The following is a 25,659-nucleotide window of genomic DNA, read 5'->3' as shown; positions in this document are numbered from 1 at the left end:
CCATGGAAACACCAAGTCTCTAATTACATTCTCCAAAATAGAAGCAAAGTGAGGCTAGATTTACTGACTCATCTTCTAGTGAAGAAGTTGCTTTTTGCAGCCACTGCAGAAAGGTGAGGTAGATGTTCCTACAGTTGAGGGACAGGCCACAGTGGGTTTTAGCAAGAGATGGATAAATTCACGGATTAAGCAAAAATCTGTTTACCAGGAACTTGAACCATCTTAAAAAAAAATTCAATTTTAATTTCCTTCCCCTTCCTCCACCTCCAATTTTATGGAAGTATAAATAGTCTAGCTTTTATTTAAAAATTCAAGTTAGTCACTCAACTAATAAGCTGACTATTTTAGCTGGGTTTTAATGTCAGAGTACTTTGCCAATGTGTTCATACATCTACACCTGCTAACCAAGTAGATTACGCTGTAGATATTTAATGAGCTACATATACAACATCTGCCTGGTCACCAGGACTCATTCTCACTCCACTCTAAGCTCCTGCCAACAAAACATGATTTAGAAACTCATGTGGATAAAATCTTTAGAAGGACCCAAACAATTGATCTGCCGACAAAAAAAGCTGAATGAAAGGTTGGGAGTTCAGAACACAATGCAACTATTGCTGTAAATAATATCCCAGTTTATCAGTGTAACAATGACTTTCATTCAAAAGATTAATAAACTGTTTGAATTAAGCCAGGACTGTAGATGTTAAGATATTTTACAAGATAAACATTTGTTTGGCAGTGTAACTAGTCAGGAAGTGAAGATTGCTAAAGCTGCAGTTTTTAAGTGGAAAATTAAGTGAATGGTGCAGTTGTCTCGATAACCTACAAACCCTTCCAGACTATTCTGATAATATACATATTTCAGGATTTGCAATTTTGTTTGTTCTTGGTATGAAACCAGTCATACAAGTATTAAGAACTCATGTGAACTACATTATATAGCAACCCTGTGCCCTCTGTTCCAATTCTATTGTAGTTAGCTTCTATAGCTGTGAAATAGCATATGCTGAGAACATGGGACATTTTCAAATTTATGAAAATATGCATGACCTCCCCCCCAATCACTTCTGTATTGCTATTTCTGTCCAGGGACAGGGGAATAAGATTGGGGTGGTCACACAGGTATGCCTAGGCTGGTATAAATGAGCTATTAAGGCCTGTCAACATAGGTCTACAATTACCTTGGAGATACAATGGAAGAACCACGACACTAACTTTTAGCGACTGCAGGTGGAGGGAAGCAGAATATGACAGAGAATGGTGCCTGGAGCCTGAAAACAGAACTTAAGTGTCAGGACATTGGAATAATAATAAAAACCCTCTGCTGCCCTGTGCCAGTGGAAAAGATGGAATCTTGATGGTTTTGGATAGAGGCAGGTTGTGCTGCTGGAATGGACATAAGCTTCGCTTTTCCATTCTAAGCAAAGAACCCTAAAATACTGTATGCCAGTTGACTAAATAAATTCTGGTTTGTTTCAAAAAAGGCTGTCCTGTGTTGCTACTAATATATGCCGGTTGCATAGACCCTAAAGGGTTAAAGTGTCCAGTGAGTCCAAAAGCACTTGCACTCCTGTTGAAGGAGCAACAGCTAGAGACAGCAGTGAAATACTCCCCCTGCCTTGCAGGAAGTCTAGCACTAAAAGCATTACTTTCTCTGGGAAATTGTACAAAAGGTGGCTTCCATCCTATGCTGTCACCAAGATGTATGGATTATTTTAATATATTGAAAACTGGTGTATTAGAATCCTATTATCTAATGGAAGGTCTAAAACATCCAGCCCTACATTTTAAACAGAATGTCCATTTTATAAAGTCACAAGTTTAACACCTTACATAATTGCTATTGGAATAAGTGCATGTGTAGAACTAATACTACTTTCCCAAGTAGGTGAACAGCAACATATATGTGATGCTCACACCACTTTCACAGTAGAAGTGCCTCTTAACACATCACTGTGTTACTGTCTGTCAATATCTGAACTTTCTTTTGGATGAGGCAAGTGTGCCTTGAAGGCATCTTCAGAAAGACAGGCCAGTATTACCATGTTTACACTGGATTGTCAGACAAATAGTTGCCTCTCTCCCCAATGCCTTTTACTTCAGAGGAGGCTGTAAGAAGGGGAGGGGATTTAGTTTGATTTTACATTTTAATCAAAGAAAGGGAATCTTTCCTTGTTTTTGATTGAAGGAGCAAGGCTCTAGTCAGTTCTTAAGAGAAAGGAGTAGCTCATGAAAGTTTATGCTCAAATAAATTTGTTAGTCTCTAAGGGCCACAAGTACTCCTTTTCTTTTTGAGAATACAAACTAACACGGCTGCTACTCTGAAACCTAAAATATATCGGTCACTGGTGGGGGGAGCTGGGCATTACTCTCAGATTATTAATCTGAGATTAGTGATCACTATTCCCACCTCAATTTTCCTGCATTTTCTAGGACGTGTGATAGGATGTGCACTGGATAAGAGTGCATGCTCTTCAGTATGATGTGAGCACTGAGGGTTTTTTATTTTTTGAACTCGAGTGATTCAGCAGTCTGAACTGTTGCTGCTTTGACTCCCCTCTGGGTCAATACTAGATGATTATCTGCACAGGTGGATATATTTGCACAGAGCTTCTTCTTCCCCCTCCCCCCCACCAGGGAGCAATATTACACTGGAATTATATTTCCACAGACTGTCTGAAAGAACATTCTGCAAAGGACAGGCAGACAACAGGACTGTGTGCTGCCTTCCTGGAGCCAAGGCTTTTGAAGTCCAAAGGAAATAATCCACTGGTGATGGTTCATATCAGCATTAACGACACTGCATTGTGGGATATCATGTTGATAGACTTCAGGGAAACTCCGAAGCATGCTGAAGAGCATCCAAGCAATCTCCTAAAACAGAAGGCAGGCTATTCTGGAATAGAACTGCTACCTAGCTAAATTGGGTAGGTTGGAAGGTTTTGTGGAACACTGGTTCACCTTCTATTAAAGTGGAGTCCATCCAAATTATACAGTCCCATCTTCCCATAGAAGGTGGGCCAATCTTCTGAGGGACAGGTTGGCTACAGTAGTCAAGGTGTTAATAAAAGCAGAGGGTAAAGAGAGGGAAGATATGAATCCAACACAAGACTGAGATGTTAAGAACAAGATTAGTCAAGGAACCAAAGGCCATGAAGAGAAGAAATTATTTAACTGTCCATATATCAATGCTAGAAGCCTGGGTAACAAACATGAGGAGTTGGCATAAATTTTGTCTAGTTGGTACCACTGAAGCCTGGTGGGATGACTCCCATGGTTGGAGAGTTAAAAGTCAACGTATTAGGGAGGATCAAGTGGGCAAAAAGGGAAGAGAGTAGCACCATCAAGGTGGTACTACCCATTTCCAAGTCACTGATCTCAGATGAAAATGATCTTGAAGGCTTATAGATCAATGTTCTGACATATGAAGCACAAGATGGTGTCTGCTATGCAAACTAAGACAAGCCAGCATATCACACTAGGGAGCAGGATAACCAGCTCCTTACATACCAATCTATAATGCATAGGAAAAGAGCTGCAAGATCATGGGGGACTAGAGTTTGGGTGACATATGCTGGAGGTCTCATGCTACCAGTACTAATATATTCTTGCAACTTCTAGAAGAAGTGTCTAGAAGATAGTTTACTAACTCAAAAAAAAAAAAAAGTGTTGCATTCAACAACACAGGGAAATTATTTAGATCTCATCTTTAGGAAGAAGAGCTGATCACAGAACTAAAAGTTAAATGGTAGCTCAGGTACAAGTGTTCATGCAAATAAAATCCATATCCAAATCCATATACTTGCCTTTAAGACAATTGTTTTCAGCTTTGAAATCTGGAGTCAAATCATCAAGAGGAAGAATTTAAAAAAAAACAAAAAACAAAAAACAGAAAGTGAATGACAATTGGGAACTGTTTAAGAACACTTTACTTGATGCCCAAAAAGTCTCACTCAGAGTTGAGGAAGGCAGCCGTATTGGTTAAAATAGCCACCTTCACTTCCCCCCAAACCTGGTTATCTATATTAATGGAAAAAAGGGAAAGTTGATAGTAATATGAAGCAGAAGCTAGAAATTGTAGAAAATTGGTAAGGGATACAATGGCCAGAGTCCATTAGGATCTAAAGAATCCTAACAATGGTACTGGGCCATTACTAGATGGAAATGATACACTTAATGCAGAAAAGTTCAATAAGTTTGTTCTGCATTTGGAAAGAGATACAGCACATGATAACTCTTTTCATTATCAGCCACTATCCGCCCAACATCAAACCAAGGCAAGAGAGAGTGGCTAACATGAGATTAGATTAATAAAGAATGAAAGGAGGAGAATACAATTAATGCCAATCAACATGGGCTTATGGAAAATAGATCGTGTATAACTTGATATCTTCTTTTGTAGATGTTACAAGTTATTGCCTTCATCAGCTAAGTTTAAAAAACTAGAAAGATAAAATTAATCAGACTGGTGAACTGATGGGTCTCAAAATGTAATTGTAAATGGGGAATCATCATCATCAGAAGGGTGGGTTTCCAGCATAATCATGCAGGGATCAGTTCTTGGCCCTATGCCATTTCACATTTTCAATAATGATTTGTAGACTTCCCCTAATCTCTGGCTGAATTACTGGTCTATTTCAGGAGTGGTGAGGTTCTGTGGCCTGCAACGTGCAGGATGTCAGACTAGATGATCACAATGGTCCCTTCTGATCTTAAAATCTATCAATTTTTTTCATCTTTCATATTTGCAGAGGACATGAACCGGAGGAATAGTAGATAATGAAGAGGACAAGTCACTAGTACAGAATAATCTGGATCACTCTATAAACTGGGCAGAAGCAAACAATGTGTTTTAATATGGCTAAATGTATACATCTAGGAACAAAGAATGTAGACCTTACAGACAGTATAGTGGATTCTATCCTGGGAAGCAGTGACTGAAAAAGATCTGGGGGTTGTGGTGATAGTAGGCTGAACCTGAGCTCCCAGTGTGACATTGTGGCCAAGAGAGCTATACAATTCTTGGATGCATAAAGAGGAGAATCTAGATAAGGGATTACTTTACCTCTGTATTTAGCACTAGTGCGATAGCTGCTGGAATACTGTCTCCAGTTCTGGTGTCCATAATTCAAGAATGATGTTGATACAAATGATTTAAGGTCTAGAAAACATGAACTATGAGGAAAGACTGAAAAAATTGTGTTTGTTTAGTCTAAAGACAAGACTGAAGGGGGATATGATGAGAATTTTAAAGTACATAAAAGATTGTTACAAGAAGGAGAGAAAAAAATTGTTCTCAACCTCCGAGAAGATTAGCAGCAATGGGCTTTAATGGCAGCAATGGAGGTTTAGGTTGGACATTATTAATAAATAAGTTAAGGGTTGATTTGATTAGTCTATGAGTACTACATGGGGAAAAATATTTCATAAAGGGCACAACTTGCCAAATCTCCATCACTGATTATTTTAATGTCAAGATTGGATGGGTTTCCTAAGAGATACTCTAGGAATTATTTTGGGGGAAGTTGTATGACACAAGCCATACAAGAGGTCAGACTAGATCAGAATGGTTCCTTCTGGCCTGAGAATCTACAAAGTCCATTATGGTCTGAAAATGAAGATCCAGCACTTTGAGACTATAAATTCCTTCTGTAAGTCACCAAGAAAAAAAAAGGAGGTGTTAAACAGTCTTAAAGATGAAGTATTTTTCATAATAATGCTACTTGTGTATAAAAATACTATTAGAAGGAATAGGAAGTTAATTGGCACAGAAGTCTGTTTTACTGTTCTGTAGTAAGATATCAAGTGACCCAACCACTGCTTTCTGGATATGGTCCAGACAATCTGATCACCTATTCAAGGACAAAGAACAAGAAAAATAACTCAAGTGTGAGCATAGCAGTAATGTTTTGTAAAAAAAATAAAAAACAAAGAAAAAAAACAAAAAAACCCCAACACAGCACTCTGGGTTCAGCCCCCAGCTAGGTCATTTATTTGGCACTCAAGGGTGATAATGGATTTGTTTTTGAGCTTCTCAAAATAAATTAGCTAGTACTGCATGCAGAAGTAACCCAGGCTGGCTAATGGAGGAGAAAGAAAATGCAGGGTCAGCAAAACACTGGTTTCATATTCAGCTACAAAAACAGAGCCCTTATTTAAAGCAAAATGAAGAAACTGAGTTAAGGAAGAAAACCCAGCTAAGGACTCCAGTCAGTCTCCCAGCAACATTAGTTTATTAACTAAGCTTTTAAGTTGTTATAAGTTTTTGCTATTTATAAATCTTAACACAATTAGCATTTATATATTTTTTTATAGTTCTGCTTTAAAAAAAAAGCATTACTACCAATCCTTATTTGATCAGATGATCTTTCATTCTGTTTCTTCTTGGCTAAGAACTGCACATATCCTATTTTTGTTACCTGTTCTTCCCCCCTTACCTCCCCATTCCATCCTAACGCGCATGTTTGTCTTACCTACCTGTTTTGTCTTTTAGATTGCAAGCTCTTCAGAGCAGGGACTATCATTTTCCTATGTTTGTACAGCACCTAGCACAATGGGACTCCAACCTGGTTGGCCTCTAGGTTCTACCACAATATAAAGTGTTAGTGTGCAGTGAAGGCTAGTAAATGTCAATGCAGCTATTTAACTTAATCCATACCACTTATGCAATTGACACTGCTATGTTTAATGCCCGGTGCCCATTGACTACACAAGGGGATAAGGTCCAGGAAAGTGAACCTACCCATCTTCACTTTAAGTGGTATTTAATTTTACATCACCTATCACAAGTGCACATAATAAAACATTTTAAGGGCCTAAGTTATTTATGTCACCCTCAATAAGTTAATAGTCTTAGTGCCACTACCATAAGAGAGCACCATTCCCTAGCAGGGCATCTTAATACAAAAAGTCAACCCACAAACCAAAACAAATAAATTGGAACTTCACATTAAGCTAAACCAAATCATTGTTAAAACTAAAAGAGCTTTAAGTTATGCCCTAAAGCTCGCCAAACTGGCAATACGCCAATACAACCAGTTTCAGATGCAGAGATACTCTGATAACAAATCTCTGCAGCTGGTCCTGGAAGTGTTGTACACATATATTGTAATGTACATTGAAAGTTAGTTCCTCCCCAAGTCCCAGACAATTCATGATTTCAGAGACTCACCAACACCAGGAAAGAGTGCTATTGCAGAGACTTGAGCACTAGCATTAGTACTCGGAAGCCCATTCTATAGAGGAATTAGGAAGCCATATCCTTCATCAGCTGAAGTTTCTGGGTGGTCCTTGTGCACACTCCTAACCACAGCACAATTCTAGCAGTACAACTTGAACCTACAGATGTGTGGTTAACTATTACAAGCTCTAAAGTGAAGAGGAGCAGCTTCAGCAGCTGTCCAGGGTTGATTTTAAAATCTAATTGGATCTCATAGTGCAAAGATACTGCTTAAAGCAAAGTTTTATTATAGACAGAGTGCACAGCAATACGAGTAAGTTATTTCAGTGTTTTCACCCTAGGAGGGTGAACTTTAGCAAACTTAAATTTTAGTCTGAAAGTTATCATGTTTGAGCAGAAGGGCGGTGGGGGGAGGAGAAAAAAAAAATCACAAAGCTCTTCCCAAATTGACACAACTATGGTACCCCAGCATGATGTGTCAAATTGGAAGGTATATAGTTACTTAATCAGAGATGTAACTCACTGGCCCAGTAAAGAGTTTGATTTGACAGGGGGTCCCAAAAAAAACCCCACAAACAAAATCAGATACTTTATACATGAAGTTATACCAAGAAATGAAACACTGGCAGATGCTTCGATGACACTGTCACTCAACATACATGTGCACAACTTTTCAGCTTGGAAGAGAGCGCTAAGGAGAGATAATTGAGGTCTATAAAATCATGACTGGTGTAGTGAAAGTAGATGAGGAAGTGTTATTTACTACTTCTCATAACACAAGAACTAGGGGTCACCAAATGAAATTAATAGGCAGCAGGTTTAATACAAATAAAAGGAAGTATTTCTTCACACACACAGTCAATCTGTGGAACTCCTTGCCAGAGGATGTTGTGAAGGCCAAGACCATAACAGGGTTCAAAAAAGAACTACATAAATTCATGGAGGATAGGTCCATCAATGGTTATTAACCAGGATGGGCAGGAATGGTGTCCCTAGCCTGTTTGCCAGAAATTGGGAATGAGCAGCAGGGAATGGATCACTTGATGATTACCGGTTCTGTTCATTCCCTCTGGGACACCTGGTACTGGCCACTGTCGGAGGACAGGATACTGGGCTAGATGGACCTTTGGTCTGACCCAGTAGGGCCATTCTTATGTTATGTTTATGTTCACAATCTCCACTAAATAAATTTAAGTATTCGCCTGAATTGCACTTTCATGCTTGAGTGTGGAGTGGAATTTCAGTTGCAATATGTACGGACTTGCAGAATATGCTAGGTATTGAAGGATGGAGAACCCCACAGGAATGTCATCAAGTCAGTTCAGATTTGTTTGATTTTGTCTGCAAAATAAATGACAGTTTCACACAGCCAGGCACACTGGACTAACCAAGACAAAGTAGGCAGTTTGATTAATCCATACTATCATTTAGAATAGTTTTTACAGGCCTGGATTTTAAAGGTGTTATGACCAAGTTCCATTCAGCAAGGCCACAAGCACAACACAGGCACGCAAAAATTCTTTGATGCAAGCAAAGCATGCTCAGAATAATTCCTCCTTGACCATTTAAACTATTAGTCTCTCTACCTCTAAACCAACTGTTCTCAAACTTTGATACTGGTGACCCATTTCACATAGCAAGCCTCTGAGTGCAACCCCCATATAAATTAAAAATACCATTATAAATGCTGGAGGCAAAGCGGGCTTTGGAGTGGAGGTTGATAGCTCGTGACCCTCCCATGTAATAAGCTTGATACCCCCTAAGGGGTCCCATCCCCCAGTTTGAGAACCCCTGCTCCAAAATCACTGTTTGCAAGCATATTGCAGGGGGATGACTTCTAGTTGCCTCTGCCTCAATGATCATGGAAGACAAATGGTTGTGAAGTTTGCAACCATTTGGAGTAGTTGTTTACATCAATGTGACTGTTAAGATGCTTGCTAATACAGAATCAGATACCATCATCTCTAAACTAAGATCTTAATTGCCTTTTTGGACCATGGAACAAAATCTTATTCTTGTACTGGCCACAGGCATTTATTCATACCACTGATAATTGCCATTTAATTCAGAGAGTGATGCAAGTTTGTGAATGGCAGTTTTGAGTACAATACAGATGTTCCAAGTTGAAACAGAGCAAGTGGCTAAACAAATATTAGAAAGCCCGTACTAAGTCAGGTTTCAGAGTAGCAGCCGTGTTAGTCTGTATTTGCAAAAAGAAAAGGAGTACTTGTGGCACCTTAGAGACTAACAAATTTATTAGAGCATAAGCTTTCATGAGCTACAGCTTCCGATGAAGTGAGCTGTAGCTCACGAAAGCTTATGCTCTAATAAATTTGTTAGTCTCTAAGGTGCCACAAGTACTCCTTTTCTTTTTTCGTACTAAGTCAGTAAGTCTCTTTAGAGTCATGGGAACTTGGACACTTGAGAAGTTTACATCTTTTACTTTCTTTTAAAAAAAAAAAATCTATGTAGATTTGCATTAACCTTCAATGTAAAATTCTGTATCAGAACTTTTTGGAAACATCTATTTATAGTCAATATTCAGAAGTACTCTGGCATCAAGGTTATATAAATTTTTACCTTTTGTAGTGTCTGCTGATCCATATGCATTTTCAGTAATAAATATTGTAGTTTATATTTAATGACACAGGAAAGATTCAACTTACAATAATTGTTGGCAAGTTTGAGATTGTTAAGTCTACCCAAAAAGTAATTTTACATCTTTCAAGGTAACAACCAGTAAGTTAATAATCATGGTCCAAGTTCAAGCTTTTTTTAGTCTAATTTCTTAGAAAGGTCATCTAATTCCAATTATCAGGGGCAAGCACCCGAAGAAAAAATACAGACTGATTTATTTTTAAAGAGTCACAGCTACCATGTACTCAACAGCAACCCTACAATAAAACAATTCCCACTCCAGCACTTGGGTATGTGATATTTGCCTTTTGGAATAAGGGTATAAACAAAACAAAAAAGGGCAAGCAAAACAGAGATCAAAAATGTTAAAGAAAATTGTAAAATATGTAAGCCAGTTAGCTTGGATATTTTTTTCCTAGCCACACAAAAAGCCTCAAAATCAATAATGTCACCACAATTTACATAAATTCTAATGGGAAGCAAGTGTTCTTTCCCACTGTCAGTAACCCAAGAGTTGCATCATTGTGTTTATACATGAGAACTAGGAAGTGGAAGTGAAACTGAGTGGTTTATTTTCATTGATTAAGTTAAGAGAAATAAACCAAGGAGCAGAAGCTACACAGACTTGGATTAAACATTTCCATTTCAATCGTTTATGGTGCTATAACACAAGGAAAACGGTCTTTAAAATATGCTATACTTGCATATTTACCCTTAAAGCCCATTTCATGTGTTAGATTTTCTATCAAGCTAAAGCAATGCAAAACAAAAAGCAGGTATATACAAGATGATCTAATTCAGTTACAAGTCAGCCAACTGCTAATGAAAACAAATTTCAGCTTCAAAAGGTAAGCCAGTAAGTTATTTTAATTATGCTCAGTGTGACAACTGAAGACTCATTTACCAAATAAACAAGAGCAATTCGCAGACATAGCTCATATCACCAAAGTTCAGTGTTTAAACAAAAGTGAACACCTGCAAACATATGAAGTGTCCTCTGCCCTTCAGGAGTTCAACAGAAAACTAGAGAGTGCACACTTCACACAACTCAGAAAAAGGCAGTACACAAAACAGGAAACACTTTTGCCTGACTTAAGGCCCCTCAGTTGTCTACATTCTGTCTTCTACCTATATGTAGACAAGAAAATTGCAGCCTCTTCTTTATTCAAGGACACCTGAACTGACTTGAATGTAGATTCGCCTCCAATAATCTAAGTACCTAACTAAGAAATATCACTTACCAAATTAATGCAACTGTCCATTAGGTCATGCAATCGCTCATTACTGTAATGAAGTCTCTCTTGAATACTTAAGTTAAAACAAAACAACAGCTATACACCGTAGATTAAAGCTATGGATTTGAGGTTCCAGTATATTATGTCTAAGACAACAGCTGACAGTACCATGATAGTAATTTTCATATCTATTCCCACATGTGCCTTTTGGCAGCCTACTTAGTGTAAAGATCCCTGGATTTGCTTTTTTAAGCCTGAACAAGGCAGGTTCCTTTGTTGTGAAGATTGATGAGTCAATCTCAAGACTATAAGCCAACAGTATATTTTTTATAGAAAACAAAACATTTATTGTTAAAAATTGTCTGTTATTAAAATATAAACATATTTAAACAAGTAGTTTCAAAACTTTCCATTTGTACTTTACTAGTGCAATTTAAAACAGATCCCAGGAGATAGTGTGTTCATTGATTTATAGTACAATAATTAAACCAAAACAAGCAGACCTTGTCTTTCGTAGGTACTGCTTCCCTGTAAATACTGCACTATGCAGTACTACCTTAAGGTCCACTGCAGATGCTAGAGAACACATACTACAGCTTAAAGTGATTCTTTTCCTTGCATTTTGATCAGGTATGTTTATTTAAGAAATCTTGCAGGTTGCAAAGCAAAAAATAGGTAAATAATCCACCAACTCACACTTTAAATGAAGCGATCACTAAATTGTTTTAGTGGACTAACTTCTGTTGTAATAGACAAGCTTTTGAGCTACACAGAGGTGACATGAAGAGCTCCGTGTAGCTCAAAAGCTTGTCTCTTTCATCAAGAGAAGTTGGTCCAAGAGAAGATATTACCCAACTCACCTGGTCTCTCATATACCAGGATCAATATGGCTACAACACTGCAAACATTGAATATTTTAGCAGCCCTGTCTGAGCCAGGCAATGAATGTGAAGCAGATAACATTTAGACAAGTTAATATAAGAACAGCATGTTATGCAAGTTACTGTGACCATACACACTTGTAACAGTGAGCTCTCTTCAGCCACTATACTCCTAATGGATAGTTGAAATTCTAGATTGTTTTTCTATCCTACTCCCTATAATCCACTTCATTTCAGGTCCACTTCTGAGCTGGGCACACCCCCCTTCTTTGTGGCCAGAATCAGAACTATTCAATATTGCCTAACCTAGCATGATAGACAACTTGAAATATTTTTATTAAGCTTCTTTCCTGACCCCTCCTACTAGTCACTATCAGCAGCATTAGACTTCCCCCTCTCTGCCTCCAAACTTGAGTCACAGCCAAGTCTTCATTCTCTCTACCCATTAATTAAAGACACTAGTTGAGACACTCTCCCAACAGGTAACATACAATGCAATAAGTCCTGTAACTTTCTTTCTATTGCAACAAAGAGCGCACACTGCCTCTTCCGGGGCAATCTCAAGGTCAGCAGCACGTTTTTCACCTTCCATAAAGAAGTTTCTCCGACAGCACCATGTCCATCATTAGCCACCTTAAGAACTTTTTATAATACGTAGTTGTGTATTAACATTTTCTTCAAGAGATTAAATTGATGCAACTCAGTTCAAATTTCTACCTTTCAAAGATCACCAGGTTCTAGTAGTGAAGGGATGTATTCTATTACTGTAACCTCTTACTGGATTCAGCAACTAGCATTTCCCTTTACCAGGATGGTGATAATTTAAGCAGAAATCTGCTCTCATGAAAATAAAAGGATTAGATCTGGTTATAGTTAAAGCATGCAAACATTTAACAGGAAAAAGAGACCAATTCCAGGTCTCTGATAGCCTGGCTGCTCAAGGACAAATCCACACCCTCAGAACCCTGCAAAACAACTCATCTCCCACACCAACCAAAACCAGCACTGGGACCTCCTATCCACAGTACTTGTCTCTTCTGGCTTCTGTTCACCTTCCCCTTTCCATTCACTCACTCACTTTGTTTTATCTGTCTTACCCCAGTAACAACCACTTGTTTCCTACTCCTCACCCACGCTGTCATCCAGCACAACTTGCTGTTCTGTTATCTTCCTCCTCTCAGCCCCATCTCCTGCACCGTCTCACCACTCAGCCCCATGTTCACCTTCCACCTCCCCACTTTACCCTTTACCATCCCCAAAACTATGTGCCTTACCCCCACAGGGGCCTAGTATAAGGGAAGACCTCCCCTTCCACCTGTCATTCCTCAGCCCTTTCCCCCTCCCTTGTTGTTCCTCTACCAAAAGCCCCCATTTGCTTTTACATGTCCCATGCCCCAGAGCCCCCCAGCATCTCACTCGCCATTTATCCCCTCCACCCAGCACCTCACTTGTTTTGCTGGATTAGGACAGCCAAGCAACTCCCTCACCTTCCTCGTAAACCCCTCATCCAGCCACATCCCCTACCTGTCAGCCAGCCCCCTCACCCTATCACCCATCTAATTACCTCCCTCCTCTCCACCTGTTCTGTTCCCCAGCCCCTACCTCAGCCACCTTCCCATCACCCTCCATCGCCCCTCCTGTCCATTTACACCCACCACCTAACCCAGCCCCTCAATTAGTCGCTCCCCCCACCTGTCCCAGTCCCATGCCCTCACCCAGCCACGACCCACCCCCTTCTGCCCCCCCATCTCACCCAGTCCCATCCCGTTCCCCCCTCACCTGTCCCAGGCGGTCACTAAATCACCTGTCCCAATGCCCCGGGTGCCTCACCCGGTCTCATCCCAGCCCAATGCACCCAGTCCCATCCCCCCTTCCAATCTCCCCCGGTCCCAGCCCCACACCTGTCCATCCCAGCCCAATGGCCCCAGCCCCATCCCGGCTTCCAATCTCCACCAGCACCTGACCCGGTCCCATCCCCCCCACCTGTTCCAGTCCTTCACCCAGCCACCCCCTCCTCACCTGTCCTGGTCCCTCACCCAGCTACCTGTCCCAATGCCCCCGGCCCCTCACCCGGTCCCAGCCCAGCCCAGCCCAGTTCCCCCTCATCCGGTCCCAGCCCCCCTGCCAATCCCCATCCTGTCCAGTCCCGGTCCTTCACCCAGCCATCCCCACCTGTCCCAATGCCCCCAGAGCCCCCCCACCTGGTCCCATCCCTCCCACCTGTCCCAGCCCCTCACCCAGCCACTTGCCCCAAGGCCCCCGGCCCCCACCAATCCTCCCTAGCACCTCACCCAGCCACCGCCCGCCCCACCCCCCATGTCCCAGTCCACCACGCCCACCCCCACCTGTCCCGGTCCCTCACCCAGCCACCTGTCCCAATGCCCCTCACCAGGTCCCATCTCCCACTTGCAATCCTCCCTAGTGCCTCACCCGGTTCCTCACCCCCCATCTGTCCCAGTCCCTCACTCAGCCATCCCACCCCCACCTGTCCTGATCCCTCACCCAGCCACCTGTCCCAATGCCCCCAGCCTCTCACCCGGTCCCATCCCTCGCCCGGTCCCATCCCCCCGACCTGTCCCGGTCCTTCACCCAGCCACCTGTCCCAATGCCCCTGATCCCATCCCACCCAGAACCCCCTCATCCAGTCCCAGTCCCACCCCCCCCCAGAGCCCCCTCACCCCGTCCAACCCACCCCACCTGTCCCGGCCCCTCACCCAGCCACCTTTCCCAATGCCCCCGGCCCCTCACCCGGTCCCATCCCCCTCTTGCAATCCTCCCTAGCACCTCATCCGGTCCCTCACCCAGCCACCCCTCCCAGCTGTCCCAATGCCCCCGGCCCCTCACCCGGGCACCTGTCCCAATGCCCCTGGCCCCATCCCAGCCCAGCGCCCCCTCACTCAGTCCCATCCCCCCACCTGTCCCAGCCCCTCACCCAGCCACCTGTCCCAATGCCCCCGGCCCCTCGCCTGGTCCCAGCCCAGCCCAGCACCCCCTCGCCCAGTCCCAGCCCCTCACCTGGGCACCTGTCCCGATGTCCCCGGCCCCTCTCCCGGCCCCATCCCAGCCCAACGCCCCCTCACCCGGTCCCATCCCCCCACCTGTCCCGGTCCTTCACCCGGGCACCTGCCCCGAGGCCCTCGGTCCCATCCCCCCCCCCCCGAGCCCCCTCACCCGGTCCCATCCCCCACCTGTCCCGGCCCCTCACCCGGGCACCTGCCCCGAGGCCCCCGGTCCCATCCCCCCCCCGAGCCCCCTCACCCGGTCCCATCCCCCACCTGTCCCGGCCCCTCACCCGGGCACCTGCCCCGAGGCCCCCGGTCCCATCCCCCCCCCGAGCCCCCTCACCCGGTCCCATCCCCCACCTGTCCCGGCCCCTCACCCGGGCACCTGCCCCGAGGCCCCCGGTCCCATCCCCCCCCGAGCCCCCTCACCCGGTCCCATCCCCCACCTGTCCCGGCCCCTCACCCGGGCACCTGCCCCGAGGCCCCCGGTCCCATCCCCCCCCCGAGCCCCCTCACCCGGTCCCATCCCCCACCTGTCCCGGCCCCTCACCCGGTCCCCTGCCCCGAGGCCCCCGGTCCCATCCCCGCTCCCCTGGTGCCTCCTTTACCTGCCGCCGGGTCTCCCCCTCTGCCCGGTACCTGGCCCTGTGGCCGCGGAGGGGGTGGCTGGCTGGCTCCGGCAGGTGGGTCGGTCGGGGCGGGGCGGGGCGGCGCGGCTGGGGCCCGGCTAGTCCCCGGGGGCGAGTCGGGTCGGGCCGGCGCGGACGGGTGCGGGCAGCAGCGTCCGCTTTAATACCGGGCTCCTCGGAAACCGTCTCCCTGCAACGCTTCCGCTTCCGCCCCCTCCTCGGGGCTCATTAATATGCAGAGAGGGGCGGGGCCTTGAGGGCAGGCGCGCGGCCAATGCGGGAGGGGGCGCCGGGGGGGGGGGGGAGGCCGCGCGCCCCGTTGGCTACCCCGCTGTCCGCTGGGGCGGGGCGCGCGCCGGCCAGAGAGGGAGGCCCAAGGCTGGGATGGTGGGAGGGGGTAGTTATGGGCGCCTGGGTACACCTAGGGAGTGGGGGGGGAGGGACAGGGGGGCCCAGCTTGGCAAGCAGGCAGGGGAGGGAGGCGCTGCCATAGGGGGTAGCACAAAAAGGAAAGGGGGGGGGGGTTTCCTAGCCTGGGTATCGCTCCAGAGCGGGGCAAGAAGAAGGGGAAAGGAGGAGGCCTCACACTGAAGGGGAGATAAAGCAAGGGGGGGCACCCATAAGGAGAAGGGGGGTCCCATTTTGGGTAACATGAATGGGCATGAGGACTGGTGGGAGAGTCAGATTAAACACTAGATGACATGGGATCCTAGCCTGGGTATTTGGGGGAAAGAGGATGTCCCAGACTGAGCGGGGTGAATGGGGTCCCAGGCACTGCATGCCAGTTCTGCCTCTGTAACAAAAACACAACAACTACAAAACCTCAAGGAACCAAATATTTTGTCATATAGCTCTCTCAAAACTGTATACAATAGTTTTAATACCTCACACTAATTCATACAAGGGTATCAATAAGGGCACAGTTTAGTAATGATAGAAGCTATTTATGACAAGATCATCACTGATGATGATGAATGCATCCCATGAAGTGAGCTGTAGCTCACGAAAGCTTATGCTCAAATAAATTTGTTAGTCTCTAAGGTGCCACAAGTCCTCCTTTTCTTTTTTGCGAATACAGACTAACACGGCTGCTACTCTGAAAAAAGATCATCACTAGAGTCCATTGAAAAACGGGTTGAGAAGCCAGAGCCAGATTTAGTGGCAGCGTTGCCACCTCTTGGTGAACAAACTCATCTGTCTCACAATGCAGCATCAGCACAGGGCAGTGCTGCCACTGAAGGTATTGCCTTAACAGAGATAACAGAAAGGAATACGGATACGATCATGGAGACTGCTGCCTTTGGGACAGCAGGGCATAATTTTCAGTTTTCAAACCCTGGGATGATCAGGAGAATCCCACAGAACTTGGGAAAAAGAACGAAGAGTACTTGTGGCACCTTAGAGACTAACAAATTTATTTGAGCATAAACTTTCGTGGGCTAAAACCCACTTCATCAGATGCATGCAGTGGAAAATACAGTAGGAAGATGTGTGCGCGCACACACACACAACATGAAAAAAAATGAGTGTTGCCATACACACTATAACAAGAGTGATCATTTAAGGTGAGCTATTATCATCAGGAGAAAAGAAAACCCTTTCATAGTTATAATCAGGGTGGCCCATTTCCAGCAGTTGACAAGAAGGTGTGAGTAACAGTAGGGGGAAATATAAGCTGGGGGAAATAGTTTTACTTTGTGTAATGACCCATCCACTCCTCTGTAGCTCTTGTGATCCTGTTCCATGTGGTCCATAGTACATTCATCTGTGCAACAGCAAATGCATTGATTAACTGCTTACCTGTCTTGCCCCAAAAGAGCTTCTTCACAGCGAGCTGCAATAGAGTTGCATTCCTAATTGCACACTCCCTGTGCAGCCTCCTGAAATCCCTCTCCTCTCCCCATCAAGCAATGGAATGAGTTTGGGAGGGCTCCTCCACATGCCCATGCAAGAAGGAAATAGGGAGAGGCAAAATTTGTTCCTAGCAGCACTGTGCAAGTTAAAGTAAATTGTAATCTAACTGGTCAAATCACCTCTTGCTCAGTGATTACCATCTTGAAATCATATTAAATGTAAACAAGTTCAAAGAGCTGCAGTCATGGAAAGAGCAGGAGACATATTAAACTCTGACCAAAAAAAAGCCACTGTGGTTTTATGCATTTCATCGATCACACAGTGTGGGAAAATGGCAAGTCTGTATGCACATCAAAAACCAGGAGATCTCTAGCCTGGTCCAGAACACTGTTAGCTGTCTATGTGACACCCTCCATCTAGAGACACAAAATGGAACTGCTGTCTCTTCCTTGTTCAGGGATGCTTTAATTAAGCTGAATGTAGGTTCGTTGTCAAACAGCCATCAGTTACCATGCTCCACTACTTGGGTATTTTCACTGTAATTTGCAAAACTGACATGAAAATTTTCCAGCCACATCCCAACATCTACTTGCCTATCCTTTCCCACAATTATTAGGAGGAAAAACAAAAAGCATAATACAATTTTACTTGCACATCAAAAGAAATAACTTGCCACAGGCTAGTAGGTGACAGGGTTTTGCAAGGCTGCTTATGAACCTCACCCCCAAACAGTTAAATAAATGTTGTATGAGGAAAGGGACAGAAAAGAAGAGACAGTTGATTAGTAATTAATTAAAAGTTTTAACATTATCATGAGATAATGGATTATTTAGATAATTATTCTCTAGTGTTCAGATCTGGGGTAAATAGCTTGCATGAGGTGCTGGCATGCCTAGATTATTTTAACCTTACTTGCCTCTCCTGCTCAGTCCCTTAAAAGCCCTGGTTTTTAAAAGACTAATTAATCAACAGAATGGGCTAAATCGCATGGATTGTTTTGTCTGCAAACTCTGGGGAGGAAAGTATCATGGCAGTTTTTTAAAGTATTGTCTTCTGACAGAGATCACTTTTCAAAGTGACTTGTAATTTAGATTGACTCCATTTTTAAAACAACTGGAGCTTGATATTAAGAAGTTTAAGAGCTGAGCATCCATAACTCCAATTCAGGTGTCTGAGGTTAGGCACCCAGAAAATGGGAACATGCACAATTAGTGGCCACTTTTGAAAATGTGGCCCTTCCTCCACAGGAATCTCTTGTAAAAAGCTTCAGATTCTTGTTATTGGAGGGAACACAATGTCCTGGGCTGGAGACTGAAAATGGTTTTTTTACTTTAGTGTTTTTGCTGCCAATATGCAGCCACTAGGTTAGCACTTTAATTACTGAACCTAAGGGTTATTGGTGTAAAAAGTCTTTATCTTACAGTATTTTTCTTAAAGAGCATTTGGGAAAATTCTAGATTTTTCTTAATTGAGATACAGGATATAGCCTCAGGGTAAACCAATAAAAGGTGTTTTGTTTAGACACAAAAAAGTCATAACAGGACCTTGTATAGCAGGAGAGAGCGAGAGTGAACGTGTGTCTCTCTCTCTGTTTCCTACTTAGGGGCCAGATTATGAGATGGAATTTATAAAGGATTCCCTCAAGAATCACCAAAGGCCAAGGGACAAAATCCTTAGCTCCAAGGTCTGCCAGCTGCTGACATAGGCCATGAGGTGATGTAATATATTTATGCTGCTGTCACCACCACCCATGAGTTGTCTAGATCAGTTTATGCCCTGAAGAATGAGATTTGCCTATAATTATTTTCCTGGTTTGCACTGTTAAAAATTATGTCTGTCATCATAAAATTATCCTGCCCTTTTAAATTACAGCCTCAGTATATGATTAACTTCACTATAAAACATCAAGGAATTAAGTTAATATGCAGCTTACCAGGGATGATTTGATAGGCCTCAAAGTAACATAATGAATAGCAATGTGCTAAGAGCAATTAAACTATGAGCACTGCAGTCAATGTTTAATATAGTCATTCTTCTCTTCAAAGAATATTGTCAGGAGAGATCCGAATTTCTAAAAATTTACTTTCCCCTCCATTTATGCTGTTTGTTTACTTCTATTTCTCTCAGCGTGTACAATGCAAGTAGATTAACTGGTTTCACTTCCTGGTTGTCACATACTTGCTCTTGGCTACTGTGCTTGCATTTGCAGTATTGAACAGGAGTATTTAAACTCTGATCTTTAAAGTTTATTGAAAGCAAAATAAAAATATTCTATTCATAGTGGGTTTTGCAAAACACTGAAAAAGAAAATCTTTAAATTTTAAGCCTAAACTACTACCCAGTGTCTAAATACAAGAATGCTAGCACTGATCTCATTCACTGAAGTTTTAAACTGGAATTACACCTGATTTACACTTGTGAAAGAGAGAAGACAATCAGGTCCCAGAACTTCTGAATATTAATTCTGTTCCCACATGAAATCTTGAGTAGAGCTCAGTGAAATTTTTTTTGACTAATTTATTTTTTCATTGAAAAATGCATTTTTCAGGTCCTAATTACAGTATTTATTGAATTCAGATCAAATTAGACAAATACTTCCAGCTGAAATTTTTTTCAAAAGAATTGAAGCATTTTGTTTCAATGGTTTGATTCAAAATGCCATTTGAATGCCATCAAATTTCAAATTTGTCCAATAAAAAAAAAAAGTGAAAAACACCCAAAACTGCCAAACTGAAATGAAACACTTGAAAAATTTTTTTTGCTTTCAGTCGACTACTCAGAATGAAGTGTTTCTGAGTTTCTCAATTCAATGAAAAATGTCACAAAAATGTATTTGTTTGAATTGAAAAAGAATTTTTAAATTTTTTGGTTTGGCCCCCAAACCTAAAACTCCATTATTCACTCAGCTCTGCCCTGAATAGCAGTCGTACGTGTAACCTCCTGGGTGTGGTGTTCTGTCCTATCTAGTGGCACCGAACCCACTTAGAGAGAGATATTAATGAGTGTGCTCTACTACCTTAGCTAACAGCCACATAACCTTTAGCTCATGCAGTAGAGGCTCATGCATTTAATTCCAGAGATAGCAGGTTCAATTCCCCCCGCCAATGATCTGTCGGTGTTACAAACTAGAGTTTTCATAAGAGTTTACTGAACTCTCAGTTGCGTGCTGACTTGGATCCTTCTATGCTATCAGAAGGAAACAACTCTGCTTAAGCATGGATTACACTCTTCTGTAGCCAAACTAGGTCATACAGCAGGTTTGGCTGGCCCAGCATGCATGGAAAGAAAAATGTATTTTTACCGGGAGAAAACAAAAATCTGCTTTAGCCTATCTGATTAGAAACCAAAACATGTTTTTCAACTGGGTGATAGCAACACAGTATTTGGTTCTGCTCACACTAGCTCATTATCTTGTAACCTGATCAGAGTTCACAAGATCACAAGAGTTTAAATACTTAGTATTATTAGACATAGCTGTTTTGATAATTTAGATAATTCTAATGTCTTTCTTGGAGGAAGTACTTTATTCTTACCTTGTGTTACTACCATGCATCAAGTCTTATCTGATCTGTACCCCTTGACTTAACAGTGCCAAGTCTACAGTGTCTATAGGTGCCTACAGTAGAAAATGGTCTGTTTTCCATCAATGGTGTAGTTGCATCAGTACTAGTAACATTATAGGAGCTAACACAGACAGGGCATTTTTAGCATGGTCATGAAATCTTGCAGCTGGAAAACAGCTGTAATATTCTCTAGTTTAGACAAGGCCTGGAAAACTGCTTGGCATGTAGAGTTTGAAGCTGCATCTCAGCTAGTGGTCGTAGCTCTAATTCACCACCAGCGTTGCTCCACTGATGACAGCGTACTGGAGGGGGGAAAAGGAAGAGGGGAGGAATTGGGGATGGGGATCTCAGGCAATATGCTTTATAACTACTACACATTTCCCCCTCCTTTTGCACCTCAGCTTAACTCTTTGCGAAAGCACAGGCCAGCGTACTGTCTTTTCAGGATGTTTCAGAAAGCACTACACAGGGTTAAACATCAAGGCAATTGTATGTAAAACCCTCATAAAATGGATGGTAATAGTCCACAGTAAATTTTAAAGAGTGAGCACCATTCACTTTCTGAGTAAAACAAACATTTAATGCAGGCAGAGTACATTGTAAGTAGTATAAATATTATGAACAGTCTTTGGAATACTATGAATAACCTTTCAACAAAAGCTATTTGTGGCCCAGAGTCCTTTTGGTGCCGACAAGCAGAAGGTACAAGGATGCATAGGGGTTACTAGGTCTACATACTGCTGACCTATTACACAAAGGGTGTAATAATGTAGCATCTTTACTGAAAGCCTGTGTCATGCTAGTCATCATAATCATTGCAAGATGTATGTACAGCTAATACATAAGGAGTTATGTATGTAACTCATGCCTGCTTGATGTAGAGCTCTGTCCCCCTCTAATGGCACTTAGCAGACTCATCAATCTCTAGCTGGGCTACAGCCTTGGCTAAGAGCCACGTGTAGGGCCCTATCAAATTCAGTCCATTTTGGTCAATTTCACGGTCATAGGATTTTAAAAATTGTAAATTTCATGATTTCAGCTATTTAAATATGAAATTCATGGTGTTGTCATTTTAGGGGTCCTGACCCAGAAAGGAGTTGGGGGGGGGGTTGCAAGGTTATTATAGGGGAGGTTGTGGTACTGTTACCCTTACTTCTGCCCTGCTGCTACTGGTGGCGGCTCTGCTATCAGAGCTGGGCAGCTGGAGAGTGGCAGCTGCTGGCCGGGAGCCCAGCTCTGAAGGCAGAGCCATCACCAGAAGCAGCGCAGAAGTAAGGATGGCCTGGTATGGTATCGCCACCCTTACTTCTGCGCTGCTGCTGGCAGAGCACTGCCTACAGAGCTGGGTGCCTGGCTAACAGCCACCGCTCTCCAGCCACCCAGATCTGAAGGTAGTGCAGAAGTAAGGGTGGCAATACTGCGACCTCCCCCTTAAAATAACCTTGTGACTCCCCTGCCACTCCCTTTGGGGTTAGGACCCCCAATTTGAGAAACACTAGTTTCCCCTGTAAAATCTTTACAGTATAGGGTAAAGGCACACAAAAGACCAGATTGCATGGTCTGTGACATGTTTTTCATCGCCGTGAATTAGGTAGGGCCTTAACCATGTGGCATTTAGCTCATGCAGTAGAGGCTCATACACTAAGCTTCAGAAGTCTCAAATTTGATCTCGCCTGCTGACATCCAGGATCTGTTGGTGCCACAAGTGGGGGCTCATTCAATATATCAACTGGAAAGTCTCTGAAGCTTGGGACATGCGTCCTCAACTAGGGGAAGTATGTAACCCATGCCTGCTTGGCATGGTGCTCTGTCCTCCTCTAGTGGCACCTAGTCAAACTACAGATTGCTGAGTCTGCTACAGCCTTGACGAAGAGCCATATTAACTTATATACTAAGCTTCAGAAATCCCACGTTCAATCCTGCCTGCTAATGACTATGGTCTTTTGGCATTACACATATACATACATTGTGTTCTTAAGGTCTGTGAGTTGGGACTAGTCACCAGAAGTTGATAAAGAAATCTCCTTCAGGCAAGAGTTGTTTTATCTATCTGGCTATATGTAAATTGAGTATTATGTGCTTCACAATGACTGCCTGTTTACAGGCTGAGCAAATGCCAATCAAAAGTTTGCAACGGCTATAGGGGAGATTTTCTACAGAAAAAAAACCCCAACAAGCAGCAGTGGGTGTCCTGTTTGCATACAGACAATTGAACGTTAGAACTATATCTGGAGGTAAAAAGATCTTTCCATTGCGGAGGCAAGAGGACAGTGTGTCTTGCCTCATGAACGGAGCATCACAGCTAAGCCTGCAAGGATTTTGGGTGACCTTTTGCTCTATTAAGAGAGGACAATAACCAGTTAAGCAAGGCTAGATTCTAGAAAACACGTTATGGTCTAATTTACATGTATCCAGCTGTTTCTAATACTACTATCCATAGGCGCCAACTTCTACCGGCACTGGTGGCTGCCCCAGCCGCACCCTGACTCCACCCCCGCCCTGCCCCCTACCACCCCCATTTCAACCCCTTCCCCAAATCCCCCCCCGCCTCTTCCTCTGAGCGTGCCATGTTCCCACTCCTCCCCCCTCCCTCCCAGAGCTTGCTATTGCTGTTTGGCGGCCACAAGCGGTGGGAGGTAGGTGGAGAAGTGGGGATGCAGCACGCTCAGGGGAGGCGGCGGAGGTGAGGTGAGCTTGGGGAGGGGGGCGGGCGGGGAGCTTGGCTGCCGGTGGGTGCAGAGCACTCACTAATTTTTCCCCATGGATGCTCCAGCTCCAGAGCACCCACGGAATCGGCACCAATGTTACCATCTACTTGCTATTACCTGAATTTCTGTTCTTTGTTAAATAAACTTATTCTTGTTTTCATTATAAACAAATCTAAGTGCTGTGTATTAAGCAGAGCTGTCTGTGTTCGAAGGAGTAGCTGGTAAGCCAAGGTGTACTTTTCCTTTGGGATCCGCTTATCTGTGAATACTGTGTGTGTCCAGCAGACCAGGGGCTGAACACTGAGAGAGCCTGGGGGTAGATGTGTTCACATCTCTAACATGCAGACAGACAGGGGAGTCTGCATAGGCTGAGAGGGGAGGGCTTGTGTTGCCTATGGCTGGTGGAGCCAGGGAACTGGCTACTGGAAGGTACACCCAGGGACAGGTGGTAGCAAGGTGACTCATAAACCTGGGTACCCCCAGGAAACATCGCACTATTAGACAGTAAAGCTAGTAGTGTGCCTTATACAGCCTTTCCCCCCTTGTTTCTGTTACAGACCTTCGAATAGAAGGTTTCAGCATAACATTACCTATACTTTAGTACACATACGTCTAAACCAGGGGCAGGCAAACTTTTTGGCCTGGGGGCCACATTGGGTTTCCAAAATTGTATGGAGGGCCGGTTAGGGGACGCTATGTCTCCCCAAACAGCCAGGCACGGCCCGGCCTCCGCCTCCTATCCAACCCCACCACTTCTCGCCCCCTGATGGCTCCCTGGGGACTCCTGCCCTGTCCAACCCCTGTCTCCTACTCTATCCACCACCCCCTGCTCCATCCCCTGACCACCCCCAACTGTCCTCAGCCACCCTATCCAACCCTTCCTCTAATTCCTCACTGCCCCCCGGGACCCCGCCCTATCCGACTCCCCTGATCCCCGCCCTCTGACCACCCCAACCCCTATCCACACCCCTCCCCCGCAACTCCCCAGCCCTCTATCCAACCCCCCCGTTCCCTACCCCCTTACCGTGCTGCCTGGAGCACCGGTGGCACTACAGCCGTGCCGGCCAGAGCACCAGGTCAGGCCGTGGCTCTGCAACTGCCCTGCCACCCAAAGCGTTGTGCCAGCAGTGTGGCGTGCTGAGGCTGTATGAGAGGGGGAACAACAGGGGAGGGGCCAGGGACTAGCCTCCTGGGCCAGGAGCTCAGAGGTCAGGCAGGAGGGGCCCACAGGCTGTAGTTTGCCCACCTCTGATCTAAACACATCACCTCCGATCTTCTTTCCGAGATGATTTCTCACTCTTTATAGGGTGACCATAGGATGTAATGTGGGTCATCTGGAGCTTGAGAAATGGCAGCACCTCAGTCCTTTCTAACACTTCAGAACCTGGTCAGCAAACTGTCCAGGGATCTCCACAGCTAGCAGCATTCTAGCCCTTTGGTTAATAGCGGACTGGTCATCTCAGTTGTTGGTGACACAGGTCTAGAGCCTGTACAGAGTGGTAGAGGGACTGGGATCAGTATATAAAATATTCATTTTCAGCTCTCTCCAAGGTTCTTGCTCTATCAAACACCGTCTTTTTCCCATACACCCAGTGAAGTCAGGCAAGAATCCACAAATCCTCACCTCACTAAATGCTGCCCCATTTGCTCTCTTTAACTGAGCCAGAATCCCCTTCTAAAGCAGTTAGCTGATACCTCAGTGTCAATTACAGAGCCCCTGTAGCCTCGAGGGATAACAAAAGCTCCCTTGATTCTCCCTATAGGTCCATAAAACACACTGTGGTGGACCAAACATCCTTATGGAGGGCTTCCGTAGTAAAAGTGGAATAGCACTGACCTGTATCCAAAGTAATACAGGGATTGGGACCTAGCCCACACAGCACAAACATCTCTTGGCCTGGGTAGATCAGCTACTGAATCCCCAAGTCTTTCTGTCATTCCTGTAATTATAACCTTTTCCCCTTGTT

General features: G+C 44.1%; 1 protein-coding gene and 1 long non-coding RNA gene across 2 annotated transcripts in view; one reads left to right on the top strand and one right to left on the bottom strand.

Annotated features, from left to right (window-relative positions):
* SLC45A4 (solute carrier family 45 member 4) overlaps nt 1-15,768 on the bottom strand; it is a 90,942-nt gene extending 75,174 nt beyond the window's left edge. Inside the window, exon 1 of the mRNA XM_038389779.2 lies at nt 15,547-15,768. The gene's annotated coding sequence lies outside the window, so the exon portion shown is untranslated. The remainder of the gene's footprint in view (nt 1-15,546) is intronic.
* LOC122458580 lies at nt 8,243-9,632 on the top strand. The gene is made up of 2 exons (XR_006278627.1): nt 8,243-9,358; nt 9,572-9,632. It is a non-coding gene; the product is annotated as an uncharacterized LOC122458580 (long non-coding RNA).
* Nucleotides 15,769-25,659: the final 9,891 nt, after the last annotated feature.

The sequence above is a fragment of the Dermochelys coriacea genome, chromosome 2 (genome assembly GCF_009764565.3).
Source record: "Dermochelys coriacea isolate rDerCor1 chromosome 2, rDerCor1.pri.v4, whole genome shotgun sequence".
NCBI classification, from domain to species: domain Eukaryota; kingdom Metazoa; phylum Chordata; order Testudines; family Dermochelyidae; genus Dermochelys; species Dermochelys coriacea.
The sequence above is the reverse complement of the archived record's forward strand: the minus strand, read 5'-3'. Positions and strand labels throughout refer to the sequence as shown.